At 43.0% G+C, this 13,850-nt stretch overlaps 2 long non-coding RNA genes across 2 annotated transcripts; one reads left to right on the top strand and one right to left on the bottom strand.

Moving 5' to 3' along the window:
- Window positions 1-6,989: 6,989 nt before the first annotated feature.
- On the bottom strand, window positions 6,990-11,311 carry LOC307223123. The gene is made up of 3 exons (XR_013841960.1): window positions 10,406-11,311; window positions 8,751-9,012; window positions 6,990-7,159 (listed from the first exon to the last, which is right to left on the bottom strand). It is a non-coding gene; the product is annotated as an uncharacterized lncRNA (long non-coding RNA).
- On the top strand, window positions 9,479-10,556 carry LOC307223151. The gene is made up of 2 exons (XR_013841994.1): window positions 9,479-9,565; window positions 9,986-10,556. It is a non-coding gene; the product is annotated as an uncharacterized lncRNA (long non-coding RNA).
- Window positions 11,312-13,850: the final 2,539 nt, after the last annotated feature.

Below are 13,850 nucleotides of genomic sequence, written 5' to 3'. Positions count from 1 at the left end.
TATACAGTGGTACCTCTGGTTACATACTTAATTCGTTCCGGAGGTCCGTTCTTAACCTGAAACTGTTCTTAACCTGAGGTACCACTTTAGCTAATAGGGCCTTCTGCTGCCGCCGCATCCTCATCTCATCCTGAGGTAAAGTTCTTAACCCGAGGTACTACTTCTGGGTTAACAGAGTCTGTAACCTGAAGTGTTTGTAACCTGAAGCGTTAGTAACCCGAGGTACCACTGTAATATGTACCTAACATGCACAATACATATAATATGTAGCTTCCATATAATATGTGGAAGCCCATTGTGTAAGAGATTGTGCAATCTATTTTGCAGCAAAGTTACCAGCAACTTGCTTATGCATTCTCTTGAGCAACCCTATTCTATTGGTATTCACCAATGGAACAAGGATACCACTAAGGTATACAGCCCAGTGTTCTGAAACGTCTGTGCTGAAACATTAAAAACCGCATACCTCAAATAACCTATGTGGAACATGGCATTGGTGGTACATACAGTACAGTACACCACTGACCCAACGGTAGCAAGTCACACAAGAAGCCTGGTCCTGTCAGGAATGGGAACTTCACCGCAGTCGATCACCCAGAATGGAAGACAAAAGCGTTCTGTCAATGACGCCTGTCGAGGGTTTTGCTCTGAGGGCATCCAAGGGTCCAGAGGTCATGTCCAACCATGGAATTACTCAATGGAAGCAAAGCCTGCCTTGGAGTTAGGTGCCTCATCCATCTTCTCATCTTCCTTCCTGCCCTCCATTTCCTCAGAGCATTATGAAAATGTCCTCACCGCCACGTTCCACTCCTGCCAAGGCTGGCCAATGCATCTCTGAAGGCATCCCATTTTTTTTACAACATTGTTGTTTCGCTAATATTTCTATCTTAGCAAAAAAGCTTAAGGAGTCTTCAGGAAGAAATTTTCAAACATTCCACGTAATTTACCACCATTTTTTTTTTTTATTTGCTTATTTGTTTCCACAAATTTATATCCCACCTTTCCTCACAAAAGGGAGCCCAGGGTGACTAACAAATATATCTCAACAGAAAATATAGTAGTAACAAACAAGCAAGCACACAGCACTTGGATGAACACACCCCACTTGTGAGCACATATGAAGCTCATGAATGTATTAAGTGTGGTAGATGATGCTTCTGGGTTGTTGTTGTTTTGTTATTTTACATTTCTTTATTGATTTATTGTACTCTTGCATTTGTATCTGCTGTAATTTTCTTGTGATAATATTGTGTTATTCTGTCTACTGCCTTGAAAGCCTTTGGACAAAACAGCGTAGAAATAAACCAATGAATGAATGGCAGTACCAATAAAATATAACCAATAAAAATAACCAAGATAAACACAGTAAAACTGAATAATAGTACTGTTGCATATTTAGTTAGTTCTGTTGGCGTTCTTCCTAAGTGTCCCTGCAAACAGGCATTTTCTCATGGGTGTGCTCTGCACCAAGTTCTTGACACAGTAGGCACATTCAAAGCCATTACATGCCACTTTAAACAATCATGGCTTGCCTCAAAGAATTCTGGGAAGGGTAGTTTGTTAAGCGTGCTGAGAGCCATTAGGACACCCATATTCCACTCAAAGAACTACAGTTTCCAAGGTTCCTTGGGAAGAGGGACTGATTGTTAAACCACTCTGGGAACTGTGCAACTTGAAATTGCCAACATGTGATTGAGGGTTGTTGCAGATGACTTGTCTTTTGAGCATCTCCCCTGAACCATGTGCAGAGACATTGTATAATGTTGGCTATTTAATGATTAGCTACTCTTTATGCATCCGCAGGGAGGTTCTATGATCTTTTGAGAGTTTGTTCCACAACAGCTCCAAATCAGCAACATAGTGACGGCCTGGAAGCACCCCATATCCTCATTTATAAAAACCCACAATAGGAACGCAAACTCCAGCCTCTCCATTTAGCCATTCATTCCTCTAGTCTCACGCCATGTGAATTTTATCCACTACAGAGCACTCAGCCAAGCTTTATCAATGCACATGTTTTTAAACATTTGTCACCAACACATGCCTGATTCCTTTCCTTTTAAAGATGCTTACAGGCAAACATTTCAACTTATCTAAATTTAGAATTAACTTTGGAATTTTTCTGTTTACTCCATGCATGGGTAATATAATCACCCAGAATTTATTTGAGAATAAGGGAGACAGATTGAGACAGTAAGAGCATATCTACACCACAGAGTCCAACTGAGAGTTTTGCATGGGTTAAGACAGATTGTGTAAGACAGATAGCCAGTTTCCCAGACTATCCCTGTACCTATGCTGATTTCTCTCTTTGATGTTTAGACTGATACATCTTAGGCTGCATCCTGTTTCAGCTTCCTACTCCCTCTCACACACTTTTCTGTGGATCTATCTTTTGAAAACAAAGAGGCAAGCATGGCATTTTTGTTTGTCCAATTAGATAATTAATTAGGATAGAACTCTTTCCTTTCAATAATGTACTTCCTTTAATAAATAGAAGCTTTCTTATTTTATACAAAGTCAGTCTGAGTCTGAATGCCTTTCAACTAGATGCTTGCTCTATGCAAGGCGCCATTTACGGTAACTAAAGTTAATTTCTTCTTCTGCATATAAACTCTATAAACTAACATCGGTTTCATGGCCATTTAACAGGCACAGCTCCCTGCCCCCCAGGCCCAGGCAGCCTTTCTCAACCTTGGGTCCCCAGATATTGCTGGACTACAACTCCCATCATCCCTGATCACTGGTCCTGCTAGCCATCCTGCTAGATGATGGGAGTTGTAGTCCACCAAAAATCCAGCCCTGTGCATACATGTTAATTTGCATGCATGAACATTAAAGCTCAATGCAGTGCACAGCCTAACATTTGACACACTGCAGCTGCTGAGGTATGTTTTGAACTGTCAGGAAGAGAAGATCTGGGCCTCTGGGATTTTCTAAGCAGTAAGTAAACTGAATTTACTCTCTATCTTAAGAATGGTTTCTGCTGAAAGAATGAGTTCCCTGTGTGTATTTAGTTGATTTATAGTGTTGGTTATAGTCAGGCTACTGCTGGAGACCAGGTCTGGAAAGTCATAAAACTGGCAGATGCGAATTTCCAAGAGCTCCAGATGAAACACTGTCTGTGCTGGGTGGAGCCTTCTGCTCATTCTGGAGACAAGCAGGTTCCTCAAAACAGTGCAAGGGCACTGCTGGCTCAAATCAAGAGTTCCATCAAGTTCAATATCTCCTGTCAAATGTGACCTGCCTCATGCCTTCTGGTTGAGCAAGAAGAGACATGATAGAAGCTTATAAAATTATGTATGGCATGGAGAAAGTGAATAGGGAAAAGTTTTTCACCTCTCAGAACATTAGAGCTTGTGGACATCCAAGGAAGCTGAATGTTGGAAGAGTCAGGGCAGATAAAAGACAGTACATATTCAAACAGCACATTGTTAAACTATGGAAGGTTTTTATCTGCAAGGCTTTATACAGTTTCCTAGCAGGACTCCCAACACAGGCCTGAGACAACTTTCTTATAGCCTAACAGGGGAATTGAATGTGGATGGGTTGGCAAGACTCCTAAATACACCTTTTTACTTCTGGCATCCATCCTTTGAGCAGAGCCGTAGCTATGGGATGGGGCAGGACTATCCAGTTTTTTTTGCCCTAGGTGAAGCCTCCAGAGGGCCACCATTGAGGCTCCCAGCCTCTGTGTGTGTGTGTGTGTGTGTGTGTGTGTGTACAGAAATGTACATGGGTGAATGCCAAACTGGGTCTCTGACCTGGGTGAAATAAAGCCTAGTTTTGCCCCTGGTTTGAGGTAAGGTTATCAACATTTCAGCCACCCTCTGCAGCTGAGCCTTTAACATCGGCTTAATGTCCAGCTGTTAGTCAAGGATACAAGTGACGTTTGTGCTGCAAAAAGCGTCATTTGCAGATATTGACAGATCAAACCACTGTCAAAAGCACAGGAGCAGGCCAGACCATTTCTCCGCAGATCATTTGGCAACCTTGCTTTTTTTGCAAGGCGTATTGTTTTAGCTGTCATGGCTTATGGCCAGTAGACATATATTTTGCAAATTCTTCAAATACCTCCTCCCCCTCCTTTTTCTTTGCTGTATGTATGCATGGTGGGGGTGTGTGTGTGTCAAAATTGACGTTGCTGCTATGGCTGTGGAGTTGCTTCCAAACATGAAAACATAATTCTCACTCTAGGGCAGCTGAGTGACAGGGGGAGGCCTTACCTTCTGCCAGAACTTCTTTGAGAGATTAGACAACTAAACCTTGTATCACCACCACCCCAAAATCAAACCCAAGATTGTGTGCATGCTTTGTTTCTTTCTTTTCCATCTACTGCCAAGTATAAAGACTGTGAAGTGACCACAGCTTGAGAGGGCAGGATTCCTGAAAGCCCTCTGAGAAAAGACTCCATATGGAAATTGTGCAAGCCAAGGAACACAAATTCTTTCAGATATGGCTTTAAAGCAAAATCTCTCTCTCTCTCTCTCTCTCCCCGGGTGATAATGTCCTGCTTTACAGAGAACAGTTCATTATAGGCGCTCTCTATTTGAAGGACTGTCCCATCAAAGCCTGCTTTAATGACAAAAGCTGGTCATCATATCCATTAATTTCAACGAGTTTACTCTAAACATGACTTAAGCCCAAAGCCCAAACATACAGCCCAAAGCACAGAGAGCAGGAGCCTTGAAATCACTCATCAATAGAGTGCTTTATACCAGCTGCACCTGGTGCTAAAGCTACAGCTATTCCTGGACCAGGAGAGCTTGACCACATGGGAGTCACTGACTTCAAGGCTGGATTGCTGCAATGCACTCTGTGTGGGGCTTCCATTGCACCTGACCTGGAAGCTGCAGTTAGTGCAGAATGCTGCTGACAGGAGTGAGACGCTGTCTACATGTAAGAACTTTGCTCAGAGATCTCCACTGGTCACCCATTTGCTACCAAGTCAATTCCAAGATGTTACTGTTGGTATATAAGCGGTTTGGGTCCAGCTTACTTGCAGGACCACCTTATTCCATATATGCCCACTCAACTGCTTTGGTCTGAGGAACTAGCACTTTTGCAGTTACCACATAATACCCATTTCGTGCTTGTAAGAAATCCATCTTTTAGTGTGGCAGCACCTACATTTTGCAACCTCTTGCCTTTTGATTCCAACCAGGTGCCTTTGCTGCACTCTTTTCAGCACCTGCTTGAAACATTTTTGTTTAGGCACACCTCTCCAGATATGTAGAAGTTATGTGTGTTTTATCTCTTAAGTACATGTTTTTAACTGGGGCTTTTTCAGTTGAGAATTGTAATGTTTTATTTTATACTTTTCTAAAACTTGCTTAGCGTCTTGAATGTAATAAAGTGGTGTATAAATTTCGATAAACAAATAAAGAAACAGGTAGCAGCTGAGAAGCAGACTGAACTGGCAAATAGCTCAGCTGGTCGTCACTTTCCCCACAATGGAGATATATACTGTACTTCTATTTAAGTTAGAGCAAATATTTCTAAATTTGCACCTACACATGCACATCAGCAAAATGTGTTCTCTTTGGCAGTGTGATGTAGTGGGTTAGAGAAAGCCCAAGTGGTGTAGGAGTTAGAGTGTTGAACTAAAAATTGAGAATCTGGGCTTCTAGTCCCCACTTGGTTATGAAGCTCTCTTAAATAACCTTGGGCCAATCACCCTCTCTCAGCCTAACCTACCTCACAGGGTTGTTGTGAGGAAAAAGGTGGGGGAGAATCACATCTTCTTTGGCAATCACTCATAGCCAAGTAAGATTGTCTTCCATGAACATGCTTTTAACCGTGAGTCCGTAAGTGACTGTAGAGGCCAATTCTGAATCTACACGTCCTTCCACAGTGGGGCCTCCGGGTGGGAGTTGATCACGGCGAGGGTTTGCCAAGTGTGCCTTCTTCTTAGGACATTTTTCCCTTTCGTCCTGAACTTAGCTTGTTTTGGTAAAGGCTGTTCTCCAATTGGAACGCTCATAGGCCAGTGTTTCCCAGTTGTCGATGTTTCTACTACATTTATTTTAGATTTGCCATGAGAGAGTCTTTAAACCTCTTTTGTTGACAACCAGCATTACACTTTCCATTTTTAAGTTCGGAATAGAGGAGCTGCTTGGGAAGACGATAATCAGGCATCTGTACAACATGACCAGTCCAACGAAGTTGATGTCAAAGAATCATTGCTTAACCTACCTCACAGGGTTGTTGTGAGGAAAAACATGGGGGAGAATCACATACACCACCTTGCACTCCTTGGAGACAAGGTAGAATATAAATGTAATAAGTATATCTGTATATCTATATCATCTATATCATCTATATCATCTATATCATCTATCTAATGTGCAAGAAACCACTCGTGTGAGGAGGGAAGGCTGGGGGTCAGGTGGAGATGTCCCATGGACCCCTGCATTCAACCCACAGTCTGGAGGGTCTCTATCCCAGAAAGCAATTCTGGTATCCCCCATCCCTCCCTTGTTGACTATTGGGTTGGGGTTAGAGATAGTCTGGTACCTGTTGATTTCTGAAGTCTGCTGCGCTGTCTCTTGCCTGAGCCCAGAGCATTGCTTATCTTTTCCTCTTTGGCTGCTTGACATTTAATCAGAATGTCAGATGCAGAAGCCTGAAAGCCATGGCTTGGGACAGATTTTTTGGTTCATTAAAGTCCTGTTCTACTAATGGCCTGTGCGTGCTTTCAGAGGCCAGTGAGCTAGACTCCAGCTGTTCAGGCCTGGAGCTTGTTAGAGTAATTTTCTAAAGATTAGCAAGCATTGATTCCCCAGGAAAGCTTCCCCCTCCTTTTTTTTTAAAAAAAAAAAGACAGGAAGGGGGTGGGGGAGATTGCCCAGTGCCCTTAATCGCTCCTGACTGCACCCACAGTATGCATAATTTAGGAAGCAAACCTTTCATGGTTGTAGTTGGAAAACAGAGGAGGGAGCAAATGTGCAGAACTGCTTGCCTTTAGAATAATTAAAAAGCCAAGGACATTCCAGCAATGCTGTTAATGACAGCAAATATTATGTTTTTATTTTACGTATGTAATTGGGTGGTGGTAGATTTTCTACTCCAACCCCCTACCTCCCAGCAGCAGTAATTGGTGGATCAGCCCATTTCCATGTCAGTTTCTCATGTGCTCAATCATAGGACTGTTCTGCTCCTATTAAAAAAAAAAACAAAAAAAAAAACATGAAAAATGCACGTTTAAATTGTATCCATTTTGTTTTCATTTTTCATTCATTATTTGCCTCAAACACTTGGCGTTTTCAAATACCGGAAATGCTTTTCAATACATAAAAAACACAACACCCTGAAACTATATTGCAGAGTTTGGAGCTGTGTGCAATCCACTGAGAGGTGCATTTCAATTAATGTTTAAACCCAGGACTGACAAATAAGACTGGTTCACTTTAGCATGCAGACTGAACAAATATCTCTTTCGCCCCTGTGCAGCAGAGTTCCAGTATTCCTGGCAGTCAGAAGTACAACAGGTGCAGCAGACCTCCATCACTTGATCTCCATGCTTAGACCTACTTTTATTTTTATTTTGTATACCTTCATCCAAAGATCTTAGAATGGTTCACAGCATAAAAATATGAGATAAAAAACACAAAATATGTAATAAAAATAACAAAACAAACCAATAACTGCCACCCAACCCCCGCTTCCACATTTAAAACTGTGGACAAAAGGATATTATTTCCTTTCTGGAAAGTAGGAAATGGGTTTATGTTAATGCTTCTATAGGCTAATGCAGCATTTAATGTTTAACAGTCACTAGCAAATACAAAGCAGCTGAGTCCAAAACTGAGGGAATATTAGCAGTAGAAAGTTGAAGATGAGAGCAAGTTAGACTGCAATCTCGTACACACTTAGCTCACACTCCCATTTATCGTAATATGGCTTCTGGAGTAGATTTGCACAGATGTTTAGAGTGTAGATTGGAGTGTAGATTTACACTGTGTTTGGAGAACCTGGAAAGGAGAGGAATGGAAGATGGGGCCAGGAAAGACTTCTCTAAAATAAAAGTGGGACTCAAGGAGGAATTTAAAGGAAGAGAGGGAAGGGCAGTCAGGGAAATGCTTTGGCACATCAAGGTGACGAATTAGAGAGGAGGCCGCAGCTAGAAAGCTGCAACCAAATGTCATCTGTTTTTAGTGCAAGGGATGGAGTGGAAGGTTGTGTGTGGAGGCCTCTCTTTCCATTGCCCTCCCTGTAACCTCAGCTTTTGTGTGGAAATGCATCAATCAACAAGCAAACATCTCAGACAGGACCTTACAGCAGCTCAGGGGCCAGGAGGTCAGTAAATGTCTGAACCGTATCATTGCAAAATTTCCTATCATAATTGAGGTTTTCAACTCAGCTTGATATATGTTGGTTGTTGCTTTTTAAAAAAAAGAAGAAGAGTGATAACAAACCTGCTTGCTAGAGTTTCAATATCTATGCCAATAAGAACATACAGAGATTTTGCGTGATCTGGCCAAAGACTCATCTAGCCCAGAGTGCTGTTCTTGCAGTGGCCAACCAGATACCTATGGGAAGTTTGCAAGCAGGACCTGAGGGTGGCGGTTCTCTCCCCACCTGTGGTTCCCAGCAACTGGTATTCAGAGACATTAAGAGTCATCCCTGCCTCTGACTGTGGAGGCAGAGCCTAGCCATGATGGCTAGTAACCATCAACAGTCCTCTCCTCCATGCAAGCCCCTCTCAAGAAACTGAGTTGCATCCAAACACTGTAAATATACAGTGGTACCTTGGGTTTTGAACACCTCTGTTGCTGAACGTTTTGGAACTCGAATGCCAAAAACCCAGAAGTAAATGCTTCCATTTTTGAATGTGTCTCAGAAGTCAAAAGGCTTCCGCTGAGGTACCACTGTATTTTTCTCAATTTTCTCTGTAAATTTGCTGACCACCCTTTACACCTTGGCTTTCAAATGTTTCAGAAGTTGAATGGTCTTCTGGAATGGATTATGTTTGAAAATCAAGATTCCACTGTACCTTTTAAGGAACAGAGCCTGTGCATTAGGAAAAAAGAGGGAAGGATACTGAGGGAATGGATTGGCTGACCACAAAAAAGCGTTCCTAAACTTCCTTCTCTTCCTCTTTCTGCTTTGGAAATGTTGATTGAGGGACAAACTAATGAGAATGTTGTTTCTCTAAAGCAAAACCAAAGTGGAGGTTTGTTGTTTCTAATATTTAGTAGTATGGATTGCATTTATTTATCCACAAAGAACTTAGCACAGGCTACATTGACTCTTATGTTTGGCTGCCTTGGAACAGCCTTTTGCAGATGTGGCTGGTTTATAACTCCCATCAGCCCTAACCATTGGCCATGTTGGATGGGACTGATGGGAGCTGGAGCCTAAAACATCTGGAAGGTACCAGCATAGCTATCAACTTTTCCCTTTTCTTGTGAGGAATCCTATTCGGAATAAGGGAATTTCCCTTTAAAAAGGGGAAACGTTGACAGCTATGGGTACCAGGTGGGGCTCTTGGTGGATATTCCACCATGAAACAATCTTAATCAGGGATTTTTTTCATCCTGACCCGCAGAGTCTGGTAGTTTGTGTTCAGTTTCTGTTAATTGATTCTCATGAAAACTTACAGATTCTGGCTTCACACAATTAACTCAAGGCAGTGTCAATTTACTCTTGGCAGAAAGCCAAGGTCTGCTTGACCTAGAAACTACTCACTCCTCAACTCTGTTATCTAGGAATGCTAGCACAGTTTGGGGTGTGGCGTGTTAGGAGTAGGAGTGCTGTGTAAGGTTAAGAGAGAGAGAGAGAAAGAAAGGATTTATTTTACTTTGTTTTGTATGCAGAAACTCTGCTGGTTTCTTTTCCTTTTAATAAATCCTGTAAATAGTTATTCTGAGTCTAGCTGACTAGTCATTACCACCTCAACTAGCTTCTTCGCTGTGCAGGAAAACTCTGCTACATTTGGGCTAAAGCCATTAGAGCTATGCCTGACACTTCAAAGTTCCAAGAGTTTGAGGGTTATGCTATTTTCTTTAATTAAAGATTATATAAGGAGAAGCCATGCTATAAAGAAGCCTGAAACACTGAAATCTGGATCCACTTTGAAGCAGCTAATCTGCCTATTGTTATTTCTCATGTGGTCAAAATACATTTAGTAAACACAGGGTTGTTTATTCACAGGAGGCTACGTCACTGGGCTAGGTTCAAGCTGGTGGTACTGGCATGCAAAGGACTACACAGCTTGGGACAAGGATACCCAAAAGATATTCTCATCCCTTGTACAGTCAGACTTCTGCAGAAGAGGGCATTCTGCAGATATTGTCGCTTTACGAGGTCCATTCCACATCATGTAGGCATCAACCCTTTGATCAGACATTATTACTACTACTACTACATCACTTTACTCATAAAATAAGTCAAAGGAACCTACAAACTATTGTCTTTCCAGCACTCGTTCAGTAACTTTCCTCTTTCAACAAGCTTTTGAAGTGGAGATTTTAAAAACATATATCACGATTGTGTGAATTTTAAATTGTTTTATACTGTATATGCAATTGTTTTTATATGTGTAATAGGGTTTTTTTAAAAAACCAAAACCACAACAATCATGTGTAATTGATTTGATTGTTTAAAATATGCAGTCCTTTGGTATATGGCTTTGAGATAGGGATGTGATTTTTCAAAATCTCTGTTATAATTTTCTAAAACTCGCTCGCACTCATTCCTTATCCCGACTTCTCATGAGCCGGCTCAGCGGCCCACAATCCCGTAGGCTCATTACTCTGATGCTCGGCTGCCTTGTCAATTTCTTTCTCTGTTGCGTGCCTGTTGCGAGGTCTTCCAATTAGGCACAGTGGAGTCTGCTGGGAACAAGGCATCCATCAAGGAAGGCTAAGCGGCAGAGCTGAAGGAACAGACTAAACAAGATGTAAACTGGAAGGCTCCGCTCCGCCCTGTGCACTGCCACTCCACATGACTGAGCAGGGTTAGATTGGCCAGGTGGTAAGAAAACACAGGCCAGGCTTCAAGTGAGGAGCTGCCAGATCCTTGGCAGGCTCTGGTTGAAATGCTAACAGCAACCAGGTCTAAAAAACTCGCCGGTGAACAAATACAGACTTTAATACACGGTTGTGGCCTCGCAGAGCAATGGGCCAGATGCGGCCCTCAAGTCCTATCCATTTGGCCCTTGGCACTCTCAGACAGCCATCCCTCCTCATTCCTCAGCTGTAGGATGCTAGCATCCAAAATGCATAAGTAAAGGGTCAATTGCAAGAACAATAGAACTCTGCGATGTCATATGTCTGAGGTAGTTGTGGCAGTTGGTACAGTTATGGCAGTTAGGAGAACAGTCTTAACAGTTAGAGCAGCAGGTACGCTGTGTTGTGCCGCTGTCTGCCTCAGAGAGAGTTAGTCTATTAACAGTTTAACCTATGTAAGACATATTTAAGAAATATCCACCTGCTTTCTGTTTTTAATCTGCATCTGCATCTGCAAGTACAAGTTACTGGTTCTTTAAACTTTCAAAGAGCGTGTCTTGCATAGTTTTTTATAGGAGGGGAAAAGAGAACTAATTAAAGGGTCAAACGACCCAGGGCTATCTTCCGCATTCCCTAGCAAATAGAAACTAGAGTCTAATTCCCACATCATCAGACCTGCTCAACACCCTCCTGGAATGTAAGAACATATGAAGAGCCTGGCTAAATAGCCATTGATAGTGTGGTGGTGGACTCCTTGAAGGTGGCCCTTTGTCGAGTCAGCAGATGGATCAAGTGAGGGTGATCCGCAGAGCTAAGGACCACCTTCCAGATCTTGCCACTGTCACTCAAAGGGAACTGGAGCAGGTATCCCATCACACTCTCTGGGCACTGCTTTGCCAATACATAAAAGACAAAAGAGTGCCACTTTCTGCTGCTCTATGGAGGGCCCCTTGGCATTTTGGAGAAAGGCCTCCAGCAGCAGCTTGACCTGCATAGCTTTCCCCCTGAATTTGTCCAAAATTTGGTGGAGCAGGGCGTGGATTTTCAGTGGCATGAAAATGCCCTTTACTGCAAGGTCCCTGGCCAGGTAACACACTGCCTCCAGGAGCTGCTCTGGAGGCAGGTAGGCACCAAAGACCATGGGCAGAGCATAGCCATTATGCAGGAATAACTCTGGGGAAGGTCCTTCAGTTGGGTTGAGGATCCACCAAGCCCTAAGGATCGCCTCCCAGCCCCAGGTTGTTTCCTTCAGCATGGCTTCCTTGCGCCACATGACAGGCAGGAGGTTGCAGAGTGTCTCTGCTGCCTCATGATCACAGCCGGCATCTGGATCTAGCACACAGAGACCAGGACTGCCACCATCTTGCCCAGGATGGATTCTGGAAGCTCTACAGAGGGATGTTTATTTGCTTCCAACAGGAGGCCTGAAAACTTCTGAAGAGCCTTGCTGTGGACCTCTTTCTTCCAGCTCTGTAGGCCAGCCAGGACAGAAGCTAGCTGGACCTGGAGTTCTTCCTGGCTGAAGCCCTCCATGGGCAAAATGCCACCAGGCTCAGCAGCACCCAATGGTGCTGGGACACTCAGAAGAATGTCCTCCTCTTCTCCTAGGCTGCAGACTGAGATGGTGTCAAACTCAAAGTCAATGCTCATGGTCATCAATTTTCAGACGACAATCGGTCAGATTTAATTTTCTGCACATACCTACTTCTTCAGATAGCAGATAATCTAGGGCCATTGTATTTTGATAGATGGCCTCTTTCATTTGGGAGCTTTGGTCTGAGAGTAAATCTAACACTGTGGCCGTGCGATTGGTAATTATCTCTACCATGGCTTGGATGCGGATAAGGTGATTCAAGACGTATACTGGGGTATGGTACCCTTGCATACCATCCTGACGCCAAGTGGCTGGGCCAAATTCTTTAATGATAGGATGGGGGGCATTCCTGGGTTTTCTATGTTTGGGTACCTCCTATCAAGGATGCTTCAGTCAATCGCTTGTGCCTCAGACCATCGTACAGCGGGACAGCCAGCTGACCTCCTACTTCACTGGGAAGGAAAAAGAACTTAGGCATGAGTATCCCTACATAACAAACCAAAGGGCCACAATAAATGTGATAATGTGTACCCCTGGAAATCCTTGAGTGCGCTTCTAATAGAGAAGTTATGGTAACCTGTTGCTTTATGAAACTGATGATTTTGCAAGTTGCTGTCCCCCCCCCACCCCAAATTGGGGCAGATATACAGCTAATACTGTGGTACCTCGGGTTACAGACACTTCAGGTTACAGACGCTTCAGGTTACAGACTCCGCAAACCCAGAAATAGTACCTCGGGTTAAGAACTTTGCTTCAGGATGAGACAAGAAATCGTGCTCTGGAGGTGTGGCAGCAGCGCGAGGCCCCATTAGCTAAAGTGGTACCTCGGGTTAAGAACAGTTTCAGGTTAAGAATGGACCTCCAGAATGAATTAAGTTCTTAACCCGAGGTACCACTGTATGTGAATAACGAAGATACAGGTCAAAGCTAGAACATAAGTTGCTACATGGTGCAAATGGCTACAAGTAACACAGGTTCCCAACTTGCACAATAACACAATGTAATTTGCACAATAACACAATGTAACAAAACATGGTGAGAATCAAACCTGAATCAGCACAAATTGCCAGAGCTTATTGTGCACGTGTAAAACATGAAATGAGGTAATGATGTATATGATTGGTGAAAATTGAAATGCTTTGTTTGAAATGTTCTAAATACCACCACCTGGACCACTGGGTGGGGTTGCAGTTTCATAGAACTATCCAACTGTAACCTATTGCTTTGCAATAAACATTGGACTCCCAACGCCTTGCGTTTCTGAGTTTTTTATTGACATAAACTCAGGAGATAAGCTATTTTTG

This window comes from Podarcis cretensis (assembly GCF_951804945.1).
Source record: "Podarcis cretensis genome assembly, chromosome: 8".
Taxonomy (NCBI): domain Eukaryota; kingdom Metazoa; phylum Chordata; class Lepidosauria; order Squamata; family Lacertidae; genus Podarcis; species Podarcis cretensis.
Note: the sequence above shows the minus strand (reverse complement) of the source record. Positions and strands in the feature narration are given on the sequence as shown.